A 13982-nucleotide genomic window follows, 5' to 3' on the forward strand; every position below is an offset into this window, starting at 1 on the left:
GAATGAATGAATGAATGAATGAATGAGTGGATGGATGATGGATGGGTGGATAATGGATACATAGATGGATGGATGGATGGATGGATGGATGGTTGGATGGATGGATGGATGGATGGATGGATGGATGGATGGATGGATGGATGGATGGATGGATGGATGGATGGATGGATGGATGGATGGATGGATGGATGGATGGATGGATGGATGGATGGATGGATGGATGGATGGATGGATGGATGGATGGATGGATGGTAAGATAGATGGCTGAATGGTGAATAGACAGATCAAGGACAGATGTATGGAAGGTGGAAGTATGGATGCATGGATGGAACGATGGATGGATGTCTCGCTGACTAAAGTTGTCGTTGCCATGACAATCAGTGACGACAGTGACTGGAGTCATTTGCGAGACAAACATGTGTATCTGGCAATCGTTCCACACACACACCTCTAGCTTTTCATTTATTTTTATGACGCGCTAATGCTCGGTGGCTCAACATGCTCTCCAGCACCTCACACCCCCTTTTTAATCAGAGCAGGATTCCTCTGGAATCCCACGTTCCAGGAAGGGAACAAAGGACGCAACATTTCGCAGAGCGAACTGGAGTTTGTGAATCCACAGGAAACAACTGTGCAAATACTCTTCTTCTCAATGACGGTGTCAAATATGTGCAGAGGGGCGGTCGGGGATCCAACCCGATCCTCGGTCATTGGAAAGTCATTCAGACCAGATTAATCAATCTGGGAGTTATGATTCGATTCCAAGCTCCCGAGCAAGAGAGAAGAAACTTTGACCAAGCTTTGTCTCCTTCACTTCTCCTTAGGCCACCACTCAGCACTTTTTTAAGTCAAGAAAGGAAAGAGTGAGATCATGATTTTACACCCGAGCCAAGAACCAGCCACGAGGTCATGTGACGCTCACAAGGTCACGTGACGCTCACTTGTAGCTAAGTTCGTCCGGGTTGACATCATGACTCGGTCGGCCATGTTTGTCGTTAATCAGATGGCGAGTCTAAAATAGCGATGATGCTAACAATAGTGTTTGTTGAATCTTCTTACCATATTAAACAAAAAATGGCCAAGATAAAAGTACTATTTTCAAAGCCGGCAAAAACAATTAACCAATACATTTTACAGTTATCTGACCATACCATAAGATATAACGATAAGATATATTGCGATACTGTAGTAACAAGGATATATTTGTAGTATTGTCGAGTACCTGACTCTGGTGTTGCAGAATTTACAGACCACCTGACTCTTGACGAAGTCATTTGTTTTGAAACCAAAACATGTCCAAACATCAGCTTTAAAAGCTGCCGGAGTCGACTGCATCCTCTCGTCCTCAGTCATTCGTCGAATTCCATTGTGGGATTTTATTCTTCCTTTATCAACATCCATGGAGGACGTAATGACTGCTGATATTTTGTGTGACCCCCCCAAATTGTAAAAGCTATTAAAAACAAGAAAATAAAAGAAAACGGAAACCCAACATAAATAAATAAAAATGCAATTTTTTTGTGGAATAAAATATATGCGTAATTAATAAATCCAAAGTATTAAAAGATGTTTATTTTCAAATTATTATTTTTGGTTAAAAATAAAGTTTACGAAATAAAAACATAAATTGGAAATAACATAAAAATCAACAAAATATACAATCTTTTTATTTTATTTTATTAAAAAACACAAAATATATAAAAACATGTTAGTGGAGAAAACATTAATTATCACATTTAAATAAGAAAATAAAGTGAAGCAGGAAAGTTCATACAATTAAAGAATATAAACATAATGTCCAACAGATGTTAAACAATAATCAAAATAAGACATGATGAGTCAATAAGTGTAGAACTTTATAGACTAAAATAGTCCAAAAAGAGAATATTTTCCAGATCATGTTGGCCTCACAGGGTCACAGGAATAAATGTGGCCTCAGGTCTGTTGAATCAAGTCCGGGATAATCCAAAAAACAATTGCCATAATTCTTATCACTCGCCACGACGCGTCTTCTCATTACTTCCTGTCTCCGCATTAAAAGCCAGATCCAAGTGTAACCGCGGAGAACAGTCGTCCTGCTGCAGTAAGCTGGAAATATTCCATCACAACCGGCTTTTTATTCTTTCCAAATGTAGTTATGAATTTTAAAGCAGACTTGTATTACTTGAGGACGGAGGGGATGTGATCGGAATACTGAGCGAAAAAACTGCAGATTGGAATTCCTTCTTCCGAGAGTATTGAAAGAAAAGGCGAGCGCAGCTGTCAACACGGAGGCCGGGAAGAAGAATGGGGGTTAATATTGGCTGCTGGTGATGACAGGAATCTGCTCTTACTGTTGCTTTTTTTTTTGTTTACTCGAGCTCAGTGCTGAGGCTCACCTGACGTGGCGGGATTCTCTTCCCCCTGATTGGTCGCTTTTCTCCTTTTTTTTTTGTTGGATGCTTTTGCAGTCCGTGAAAACTTGTTTTGCAATAAAAATCTAGAAAGTGACCAGAACCTACTTTAAGCGCAGGAAGAGCATAAAAATGCTACACAACGGTAAAAAAAATGTTTAAAAAAGACAATTTTGCTAAAAGTGCTATTTTTATTTGTAAATAATGATTAACTTCAATACATTTTTTATTTTTGCCACTTTTATAATATCCTATTTCTTCTTGCAAGCAGCCCCCCCTAAAACAATTACAAATCTATCTATCCATTCCTGAGCACCAAAAATTTAAACATTTTAAGGAATTCAAACCTTAAATTTCAACACTAATTTTCGCATCTGTTTTTGTTGTGGACTTAACTGTAGATGTAATATTAAAAAGCAGTTAGTAAAAGTAACAATTAGATCCAAGCGTTGACCGCTGTAGTGCCGCATGAAAGCAAGACGTTCCGGCATCTTTCACAGTTTTGTGCAAACTAGCACGAAAACAGGAAGTAGTTTTGCTAAATGAGGCTAAACACAACATGCCACTTGATGTTTTACAGGTAATTTAAAACAAAATAAACAGGGTTTTCATCTGTTTTTTTAATAACTTATACTTAACTATTTCAAATAAAGATTCAATATAATTTCGTCCAATCAATAATTACCTTAATTGACGTGGTTTTGTCTGAACAAATCAATATATCCAGTCCTGATCACCAAAAAATCTTAGGAATTTAAACCATAATGTCAGCGCCATTGTTGCATTTCATAGCTTTTATTGTTGTGGACTATTATTGGAGGGTGATGCGAAGGGTCTGGGGATGGCGAAGGGGTAGGGCTCAAACTGAGAATCTGAATGTTGGCAGCTGTACTGCTGCATGAAAGTAAGATGTTCCGACAACTGTAAGTAAGTAAGTAAGTAAGTAATGGTTATTTCTCAAGCACCTTTCCAGACCATATGCAGTTAAAACTATATACTGCACAAATAAAAATGTCTTAAGAAGATGCTACTTTTTAACTCATGGTCAGCGACGGTCAAGAGGCGCAAACTAGCATCAAACAGAAGGAAAGTGTTCTAAACAATGCTAAATAGAACATGCCACTTGATGTTTTCTGTGGAATCGTAAAAAGAAGAACAAGAAGACAAATGATTGGAACGTCCTAGAGTAGTGGTCACCAACCTTTGTCTACAGACCAGCTAGGAGCTACTCCAAAGTGCTATCAATCGTTTAGTACACACTTCTTAAACAACTATAATAATATATTTTATTATAAATGATAAATGATATTCCTCTAATTTATTATAAATTTCAAATATTCCCAATGATTAATTTTCTTTTTTGAACAGGCACAAGAGCTACCCCTTTGGTGTGTGTCCTCAAAGCCTGTCCCAGACCAAATATGTCAACTCTGGAGCCCAAAATCATAGACCAGAGCCTAAAGAGTTTATTAAAAAAAGGGTGCAGGTATGGTTGCGACCCTGAGTAATGAGTCCCTGAGTCTATGCAACACTAATAGACTCAGGGACTCATTCATTCCTTGTTTTATTAGATTGTATAATTCTGAGTTTGGGCGCAGAGTGAAAAGATTATTCTAGTCTATGTTAATCTTTGTATCCTTTTCTTTGTGTTATTTTTCTGTGATCTATGTCCTTTATACCTTTTTTTTTCATTTGTCTTTTTGTTCTTTAATTGCACTTTGTTCTTGTTCTTGGTTCATGAATGTATAGTCTGTGTTGCTGTATGCTGGAAAATAATTTCCCCAAAGAGATCTCCAGAGGGACCAATAAGGTCCATCCATCCATCCATCCATCCATCCATCCATCCATCCATCCATCCATCCATCCATCCATCCATCCATCCATCCATCCATCCATCCATCCATCCATCCATCCATCCATCCATCCATCCATCCATCCATCCATCCATCCATCCATCCATCCATCCATCCATCCATCCATCCATCCATCCATCCATCCATCCATCCATCCATCCATCCATCCATCCATCGTTTCCTCGTCAAACTACTCTGTACGCGTGATTGCTTGCACAATTTTCTGAAATGATAATTAATGAAGAAAAAGAAAACAGTCCAACAAGTCTAACATTGAGGAAAAACTTTGTGTAGGTTTGTGAAGTGCAATTAAGTTGCAGGTTTTAAAATTCTGTGGACCTGCAAAATATGTCGCCCCCGAAAGGTGGATTGAAAGGTTAGCTACACAATTTGAATCAATTCTTAGAATCCTCCAGTTTCCTCATTAAACACCTCGGAGTTGAACGTGCTTTTTTTTTTACGTTCCTCACCATATGCGGAGTCTAAATATACACAATGGTCCTGCGTGTAATTAGAGTACAATTCTGTTGCTTTTGGCTGGGCTGTATCAAAGCAGCTCTCATATGTCCGTGCTTTGGCATCTTTGATGATTTCCATGACAATCTTTAGAGAGATGGAGGGAGGGAAACCAAAGAAAGGAGGTGAGAAACAGTTGCTGGAAAAAAGCCTCAATCTGGATCTGAATAGATTATTAATAGAGCCGCTCGCCGGCAAACAGATGGCAGCTGCCAAAAACAAACACAGCGATGAAAAACTCTTAATTCAATTAGCAGGCGAAGCTTCTCTCTCTCCGCAGCACTTACTGAGCCGATTCCATCAATTGGATAATGTACTTTTTTTTCTTTTAAGACAAAGACTGAAACTTTATGGTTTTCTGTGGGGGGTAGGGTCTTTAAGAATTTCTGTCTGTATGTCTTTAATGTATATTTTGTCCTTTTATTTTGTAAGGATTTTGTGTAGTTTCACTGTGAATTTGGGCCATTTTTGTCAAATGGTATTGTTTTTTTTTTGAGTTTAGTTTAGTATGCCACACATTAGTTTTCAAGCTACTGGGTCACCTTGACCCAGAGATAACACAAGGGTCAAATATTTACATTTGATATGATGTTCTTTGTTTTTTAAGCCATCTGACGTTGAACAAAAATGGAGTCTCTGTCTTCGCTTGCAGTCATAAAAACATAGACTAGATATGGAGGGCCGCAGAATATCATGGCACGGGCCATAAATGGCTAGCGAGCCACAACTGACTGCGGCCTGACTGAACTTTAGCATCGATTTTCGGCATGATGGCTATTAAAAAACCAGACTACTTAGTGACATATGTGCGGACAGAAAATACAAATAAAATAAAATGAATAAAACTGGATTATCAAATTCGTTGTTGCACAGTAAGAGAAAGGATCTTTCCCGGGGAAGAGTCAATATAGTAGTGTCTGTTTTTTAAATAAATAAATAATTTTCCTGGTATGTCTCACAATCTCCTGATACATTATATTATGTTTTGCTACTTTGACAAGTGTTTGTTTTCTCTTGTGTGTTTCCCTCAGTGGACCTCTGCATCTTGCCACCACTCCTCTTGTAGTCTGTTGAACTGAGAACCATAGAAATAAATACAAAGATATCGCATCGACTGCTGTGGCCCACTAGAGCGGTGTGTATACAGGGCGGCCATCTTGGTACAGTGCCACTCGCTCCAACAGTGCATTACGTCTATAGAGGAATGATGCGTTTACACTATAAAAGTGATCATAAATCGCTCATTTGTCAGGCTTTTTTCACAGGGTAGGTTTTTCAAACCTCAGACCAGACATTATTAGAAGGAATTTTTTATTATAAAATCTTAAAAAAACAATCATTTTGAATATGATGAATTTGATAGATGGAACAAATACAGACCAAACCGTTTGAAAATCGGTTCAGAAATCAGCGAATAATTGTATTTTAAGATTGAGAAGTTGCTGAGAGGAGATCATTGAACAAACTACTGTCCATCATGGACGATGACAGTCATCCTCTCAGCACTGTCATCAGTGAGCAGAGAAGCAGAATGAGTGCACGAATGCTCCTACCCAGGTGCAAAACAAATAGACTCAGGGACTCATTCATCCCTCGGGCTATTAAATTGTACAATTCTGAGTTCGGGGGCAGGAGTGGAGTGAGAGTATCTGGATGTTCTGTTCCATGTTAGTCTTTGTATCTTTGTCTTTGTTGTTTTTCTTTCCTTGACCTATGTTCTTTGTCTTTGTCTTTAGACTTAGATTGTGTCATCTTGTTCTTCCTCTTTATGTTCTTCTTATTTTATTTTTTATGTATTATTTTTTATTGTTTATGAAAAATTGCTGGCTATTGTAAAAAAACAATTTCCCAAAGGAGACCTCCTGAGGGATCAATAAAGTTTTACCTTACCTTACCTTACCTTAGAAGTACCTCTTTAGCTGTAGTTGTTAATGCGCCGCTGCCTCTTATGGCACTGTACCAAGATGGCGGAGCTTTATCCACGTCCGTCTACAGTCGATGCGGCGTCTATGTTGACATGTCTATGGTCGAGGCATCACAATTTGCTCTTGGTGAGAACCTCCCACTACAGGGACAATATTTAAGATTGAAAATTATATTTCTGGCGAACCCCCCATTTTAAGAAAAGTGTAATCTCCAATTTCGCCAAATTCCAACAACAGCATTTGTTTACACGTAAAAGGTTCTTTTTTGTTTTCCTGCTAACTTCAAACTTTATTGTTTACTTTATTTATACTAAAAAAAAGTTTATTGGTAACATGACACTCACATGGATCGTCCGGACAAAGTTACATAGCAAAGAAAACTATTAAAAATAGTATTTAGAGTTCTACTTCCAATAAGGAGATGAAAAATGAACAAAATAATAATAATAATACTAAATAATAATGTCAAAATGTTCTGTATTGTTTCTTTAAGACTCATAACGTTCATATTCCACTTTTATTTTGGTTTTATTTGTTGCTCTCACTTCCTGTTCCTATTTGACCAAGTTGATTTATGGCACACGGCTGGACCTCATCAGCAAATCAAGACCATCTGAGTCCAGACCTGTGATAAGAGGTTCTCCTGCACTACTAAGGTATTTGTTTCTCTTGTTCACTTCCCTTAAACTATTTTCGTCCTTGTGAGTGAAGTTTGTTCTTGTTATATTCGCTTTATTCGAGTGTCACTTTTCTGTTTCACAGCTTAGCTGTTCTTTTTGGTTCCGTGGACACTTTGGTTATTGGACTGTTATAGATATTGGACTCAGTTGTTTGTTTGTTTTTTGCTTTAGTATTCGTTTGTTTGTATTGATTTGCCTTCCTATTTATTAAATAGTGATTTATTTGCCTTGTACAATGTCCTGCTGGTTTCCCTTACATCGATTGTTATAATAATCACAACATCTCCCTGCGACCCACGACCTTGACATTCTTCTGGTTTTATCTGCCCACAACTTGATAACGTCCTTCTGTACCCAGAGAAGACTTTTTGACTTTGATATATTCTGCTACAAAAAGAAAGGGCTACAGTTTGAGCCATCAAAAAAAAAAACAAGTATAGAGATTAATCCTGAAAGATTTGTGATAATGTGGCTTTAACTAGTAAACGTGTCGTTGGCTTGTGTACGACGTTACTTACTGGAAAGTGTCACATTTGTTTTCTTTTTAATTGCTCGTTTAAGAAATCAGTTTTCAAAAAAGACCACCAGAGCACTAATACGTCTTTTGAGATCTGGCTGGTAAGAGAGAAAAATCATTATTTCTAGTGCAGACAAGCGTTCTGTAAAAGCTTTTTCTCAGCAAATGAGGTGTGTGCTGTTATATCTCTGTGAATGTCTTCAAGGAGAAACTGTTGAAGAATAACTAGAGAAACCTTTCAACGTGGATTTTTTCTCCATGAATGTTATCTTTAGTTATCCTGAAATAAGATTTCAATGGAAGATTTGAGCTCTTGATTTTCCATTTGTAAGGACATGGTGATTCACAGTAGCTAAATGAAGATGGATGTCGCTTTTTGGGTTGAAGTAGTAAAGAAAGTTGTCACATTTTGACAAGATATATCACGTCTGATGCTTCCAACCTAATGGTAAAAATGTATAAAACTAATGTTGTTATAATTAAGCTCATCAATGAAGTCTGTTTTGTTCTCAACATTGACACACGTGTGTTTTAATTCATGCCACAGTGTTGTGAAACTGAGGGCATGTAAACGGTTTAGCGGCGGTGACCTCAACCATGACTGGTTACCAGTGGAATGATAATAAACTAAGTCTGACTTTGAGATTGGCAGGTTCCTCTTTCTTTGGTAACACATCCGTGCAGTCTGAAAGATAATGATTTATGTCTGTTATGTCTATCATATAATACATGCACTATAATCCAGTTAAGGTTACTGTGGTATACTGGGAAGAAATGCATGGTTCAGCAATGTCACCACTTTACTACTGACCACTGCATTACAAGGTTATTCCATCTTAGTTTTCTTCCTTCTTTGATTATTCCAGAAGGACAATTCCAGGATTTACTTGGCTCTAATTTCAAGTTCTGTTAAGAATCTTTTGGACAAAGATTTAATGCCGTTTAAGTTAAAAGGATGGTGCAGAGAAATGTGAGTTCTTCTACTAAAGCGAGTCATAATTCTTGCTGCAAAACATCCAAATACCTCCATACTTGCCTGTCTGTAACGTCCATCTTGTTTTAAAGCTTCAACATCAGAAATTGTTCCGTAAAAACATAAGTCTATATTTTAAGCTTGTTTGTAGCAGAAGCTATAAGGCTAACATGCTACACAGACAGGGTAAATATCACGTTAGCTTCTAGTGTCAACGGTCTTCACCAGAAGCGATGACAATATGTAAATGTAAGTCCATTATAAATATTTTTTTTCCTGTAACTCCAAAAGAAACTATGAAAACCATACCCAATCTTATTCCACATGAGGGTGATTAGAAAATTAATTTAAGTTGAATTTTGGTTTATCATTTGAAGATCTAAGAAATTGGTTAAACTTGAGCAATTACCACTGGAATGTTTGGCACAGACAAACCCAAAGGCAGCAAAAAAAAAAGAAATTCTTTATGCCTTCAATTTCATCTTAACATTCTGGGATGCATTTGTGATAACGGACATACTTCTTCGAAAATAAGTGATAAGAAACAAAAATGGATGCATTTGAACTGAAAGTAGTCAAGGTTTATTTAGCATTAAATTACTGTATTTTAAGGAGAATAAAAATCTACAAAGGTAAAGTACTTCAATGGATGCACATTTAAGTGACAGGAGTTCATGCTGTAACAAGATATATTAACACAGACGGATGGTTCACAGAAACTGTGGTGTAACACGGCAGTAACACGACAAGATAAAAAAAACAAGAACAAAAAATAGTCATTTTTGTAGCTTTGCGTTGAGTCAGTTCTTTACGCTGCCGTCTCCAACATCACTGTATTAAGCAAGGCCAAATTTACAATTCATGCAACAGAGTGATCACCTTTAACTTAAAGACTCAATCATTCTTAGAAATTTTCTGTGCAAAATAAAAAAGTTTTAGAGATGTTCTACTGTTTTGATGCATTATGGCACCTCTGGATCTGAAAACTATTGTCTTCCTCAACGCATTTTCTCTTCCACTTCCTTGCGCCTCCTGTCGGTATCTAAAGATCAAAGTGTTGTTGTATTCAAAATGGGTGAAAAGAATTGGCCTCGAAAAAAGTCTCCTGGAGTATCTTTGTTAATACACGAAGTGACAACCCTAGGACATATCTACTAGTCCAACAGAATGTTTTCTTAAAAAAATATTTAAAAAATGCAAACGCAGCACGACTTTTGAATTTGCACGTCAAACAAATGCTTCAGTGCCGAGTTCCTGCCGCTTCCACGACAACATGTTTCAGAGTTGAATCCACAGCATTCTTTACCCAAAAACAGATTTGCAAACGACCTGCATGCCACGTGAGTGACAGCGCGGAATACTTCCCATGTAACGTCAGTGTGTTTTTAAAAACCGCACTATAATGCAAACCATCTGGGTCAGCACCTGATTACCGTAACTGTTCCTACTTAGCGTGCCGATATTAGCGACTGTGAGGTGCCACATGTGGGCGAGGGAGCGGCTGCACAGCTTCACATACATCTGAAGGTGCGGAAAGTCGTCTGTCACAGTTTTTGTTGTGCTCTGTTGTGGCTCCAGACTGAGCAGAAAATTGGCAAATAATTGTGTGTGGGTTTCTCGGTCTGACTCATTTGAGTGAAGACTTGAAGTGTACCACCAGTGTTTTTACCCACAACCTCTGAGCACACACTTTCTCAGGGTTCTCTGCCTGATCACGTGCTTAAATGACAAAATGAGAACTACTTCTTATCCAACGAGCTGCTGATTTTTGTAAAAAAGAAAATTCCGTATCAGCCTCGTCTCATCACGTCAAGCTTTGGCAAAATATTAAACTTAAATGATCTCTGGAGTTTCACATTCAGTGTGTTGGAGAACATATTACAGCCACTAAATTAGAGCTAAGAATATCTTAATATTATTTAATATGAACGTGAAACTCATGTTTTGAGTGGGCAAATAATATAAAAAAAATAGTTCTCTATGGCAAGGTTGGGCAATGAAATATGAGGAGCTACCTGATGACATGGAATTCTGAGAGGAGCGAAAACGAGCGATACTAATGCGAACAAAACCAAAATAGTGACACAATTAATAGAAATAAATCTATTTCTATAGATAATTGTGTTTGTATTTTAGTTGTATAAGGATGGCAAAACGATGACAATAAAAGGGACTTTTTAATTACTACTTCATAAATATAATTCATAAATATGTAATGATTGTAAAATATTGGGATTTAATGAAGATGGAAAGGAACTTGATAAAAAAGAAAACATTAGGGTTAAATAGTTTCTTTAAAAAGCAAAAATCTAATAAAATATTAATATTTGGTCTTTTGGTTATTTGTCATAGAGTTTTACTCAGACTTTGTAAGGGCCGAATAAATGGAGGCAAAGAGCCATATGTGGCCTCTACCTGTACTTTACCCGGGTTTTTGCAGTCTTCCACGAGTGTAATCCTGCCATTTTGAAAAGTAATTTAATTACATGTTATTTTACTTAAACATGTTGTCATAATATTTGCAATATACATGTTTTCTTGTTAAAGTTAAACATTTTTTAAAAATGGAGATTTTTTTTTGTTTTTGTTTCATGGTAAAGATTAAATCACTCATTGACGGCAGTAGGCTGCGGCGCAGTGTTCCATCTGACGCATCAAGAAGAGGGATGAGAAAAAAGCAATGCAGATTTGTTGACGTTGTAATTTTTCTCTAAAATACTCATTGCTACGAAGCAGAAGTTTCTCTCATAGTTACTTACGGAGCCACTTTAGCTACAGGACGGAATATGAATGTCTTTGATCTTGAAGTAAATATTTTCACATAGATATACTTAAATTGGAAGATTGTACACTAACCAGTTCAAAGTTGGATGTTTTTCTGTGTTTAGAACAGGTTTGGTGAATTATTATTGTCACGTTGAAGGCTGTAGTTTGTGATTAATAATGTCTTCTGTGTTTAAAAAGAGCATCTTGAGTTTAGGTTTCTCACCTTTTTCACTCAGGAATAAATGCTCTTCATTGCAGAATAAAAAGGTTAACTGATTCTGGAGCTAAAAAACGAAACCAACTTCTTGTCAAACCCGCCCACGTTTCCTGCTGTTAGTCGTTCCACCGCATCACCAAAGTTGCAAGGAAAAGGTGCTTTTGCTGAGCTGTTTATTTCTGTGTTCAAGAATTCAAAATCACCTTTAAGCTTGTTGGCCTTTATCTTCGCCAGTTCATCTCACTGATGATCGTTGTGTTGATTCTAATAAAAACATGTTGACGACAAAAGAAGAGCTAGTCTGGTGTGTGAAAACGTGCTTCATCGGAGACAACATAAACAACATTGAAAGAACTCAAAAGCGCACGTATCCGTCAGTTTTACCCTCGTATTTTTCCTGTATCAAAATATTATATTTTTTTAAGTATACAAAATATTGATAATGGCAATGAACCTACTAAGACAGCAGGTGGCAGTTTCAATACAGAACTGAACACACTGCAGTTAGGATGACAAAACCCAGAATGATTTATGGATCCAGATGGTAATCTGGAACTTGTCAATTCAACATTTCCTAAAAAACTTGTCACAAGGTTGAGTAACTTGTGCTCCTGCTTTTCAATGCACACACATGTTTAACACTGTTTAAACATCGTACTTTCCAGGTGATTTAGTTTAGTTGTCTAAACTTGTATTTTTAGTGAATCATAGAATGCATGTATCATTCAAATGTATTTTTATTGAATGCACAAAGGGCTGCTTAGTATGCAGCCCAAGGGCCACATCCAGTCCATGAAAAAATGTAATGTATTCTAACATCTAGAATAATCAATTCTACTAGTGAGGTGTTTGTTACCTTCGCATCACCATGAAGCAGTCAAAAGAGCCGCAGTAGATGCACTTCTATTAAGAGATGCATAGAAATTGGGGTTCATACGGTCTTAAAATGGTATAATGGTGCCGCTATAAACTTAACCCAAAATTGCAACATTTGTCTACACAATTAAATCAAGAAATATATATATTTTTTAACATTAGCTGTAAAGATCACATGTGACTCACTTGCATGTTTCAAATGTTAACGTCTTCCTCTTCAAGATGCAGTAAGTCTCTCATCATGACCATGTTTTGAACTTATTACTTTATAAAGTTCTCCCCTGTCTGAAATCTCAGCGAATGAGAGGTTACGAGAGTCCATTGTGACGTATTGATGATCTTCACTCCTCCTCCAGTCAGTTGTAATCACGCCTCGCTTTGGTCCCTTGGAGGTGGAGACTTCCGGGAGTGATGACACACTTAATGCTTGACCAATCACGGCAGAGTGGACGTGGTTATGATAAACGAGATTTGATCTCCAGGAAAAGTGTTCATATTGTAATAATAATGTTAATATTTCAATGGGTGCAAGGTGGCGCCGTGGTTAGCGCAAGAAGGTTGCTGGTTCTCTTCCAGGCCGAGCCAACCTTTGACCCCTCTGTGTGGAGTTTGTATGTTCTCCCTGTGTTGTGTGGGTTTAATCCAGGTACTCTAGTTTCCTCCCACAGTCCAAAAACATACAGAGGTTGATTGAGAACTTTGGGAAATTGTCCATAGGAATGAGAGTGTGAATGGTTGTCTGTCTTTGTGTGTGCCCTGCGACAGACTGGCGTCCTGTCCTGCCCTGCCTCTTGCCCTATGATACTGGGATAGGCTTCAGTCTCCCCGCGACCCCGGTAAGGGATAAAGCGGTAGAAAATGAATGAATATTTTAATGATAAGAGTTTTGTACAAACAGAAACATACTGAGGACACGAAAGAGACATGTTATTATGAACTTAAATGAGAATTAAATCCTTCAAAAGGTTCTTGAATTCAAGTAGAACAACGTTTTGTTTGTCCTGTAATTACAGTTTCCTGAAATGTGAAGAATATTTGGAGGACAAACTCGTCAAGCTTTTGTGTTTTTAAACTATTTTTTTTACACTTTTCATTATGAAACAAAGTAGCCATGATGTATGGTAATGTTATAGTTATTTATTGGAGGTCTGTTCTCTTCAGACAACCCCGCATGTGCACATTATACTTCAGTATATTATACAGATAAAGAAGTCAGAAAAGAGAAAGGAAAAAAAAAAGATGCTCCGGAAGTAGCACATTGCACTA

The sequence above is a fragment of the Callionymus lyra genome, chromosome 10, assembly GCF_982586985.1.
Source record: "Callionymus lyra chromosome 10, fCalLyr1.hap1.1, whole genome shotgun sequence".
In the NCBI taxonomy this organism is placed as follows: Eukaryota; Metazoa; Chordata; class Actinopteri; order Syngnathiformes; family Callionymidae; genus Callionymus; species Callionymus lyra.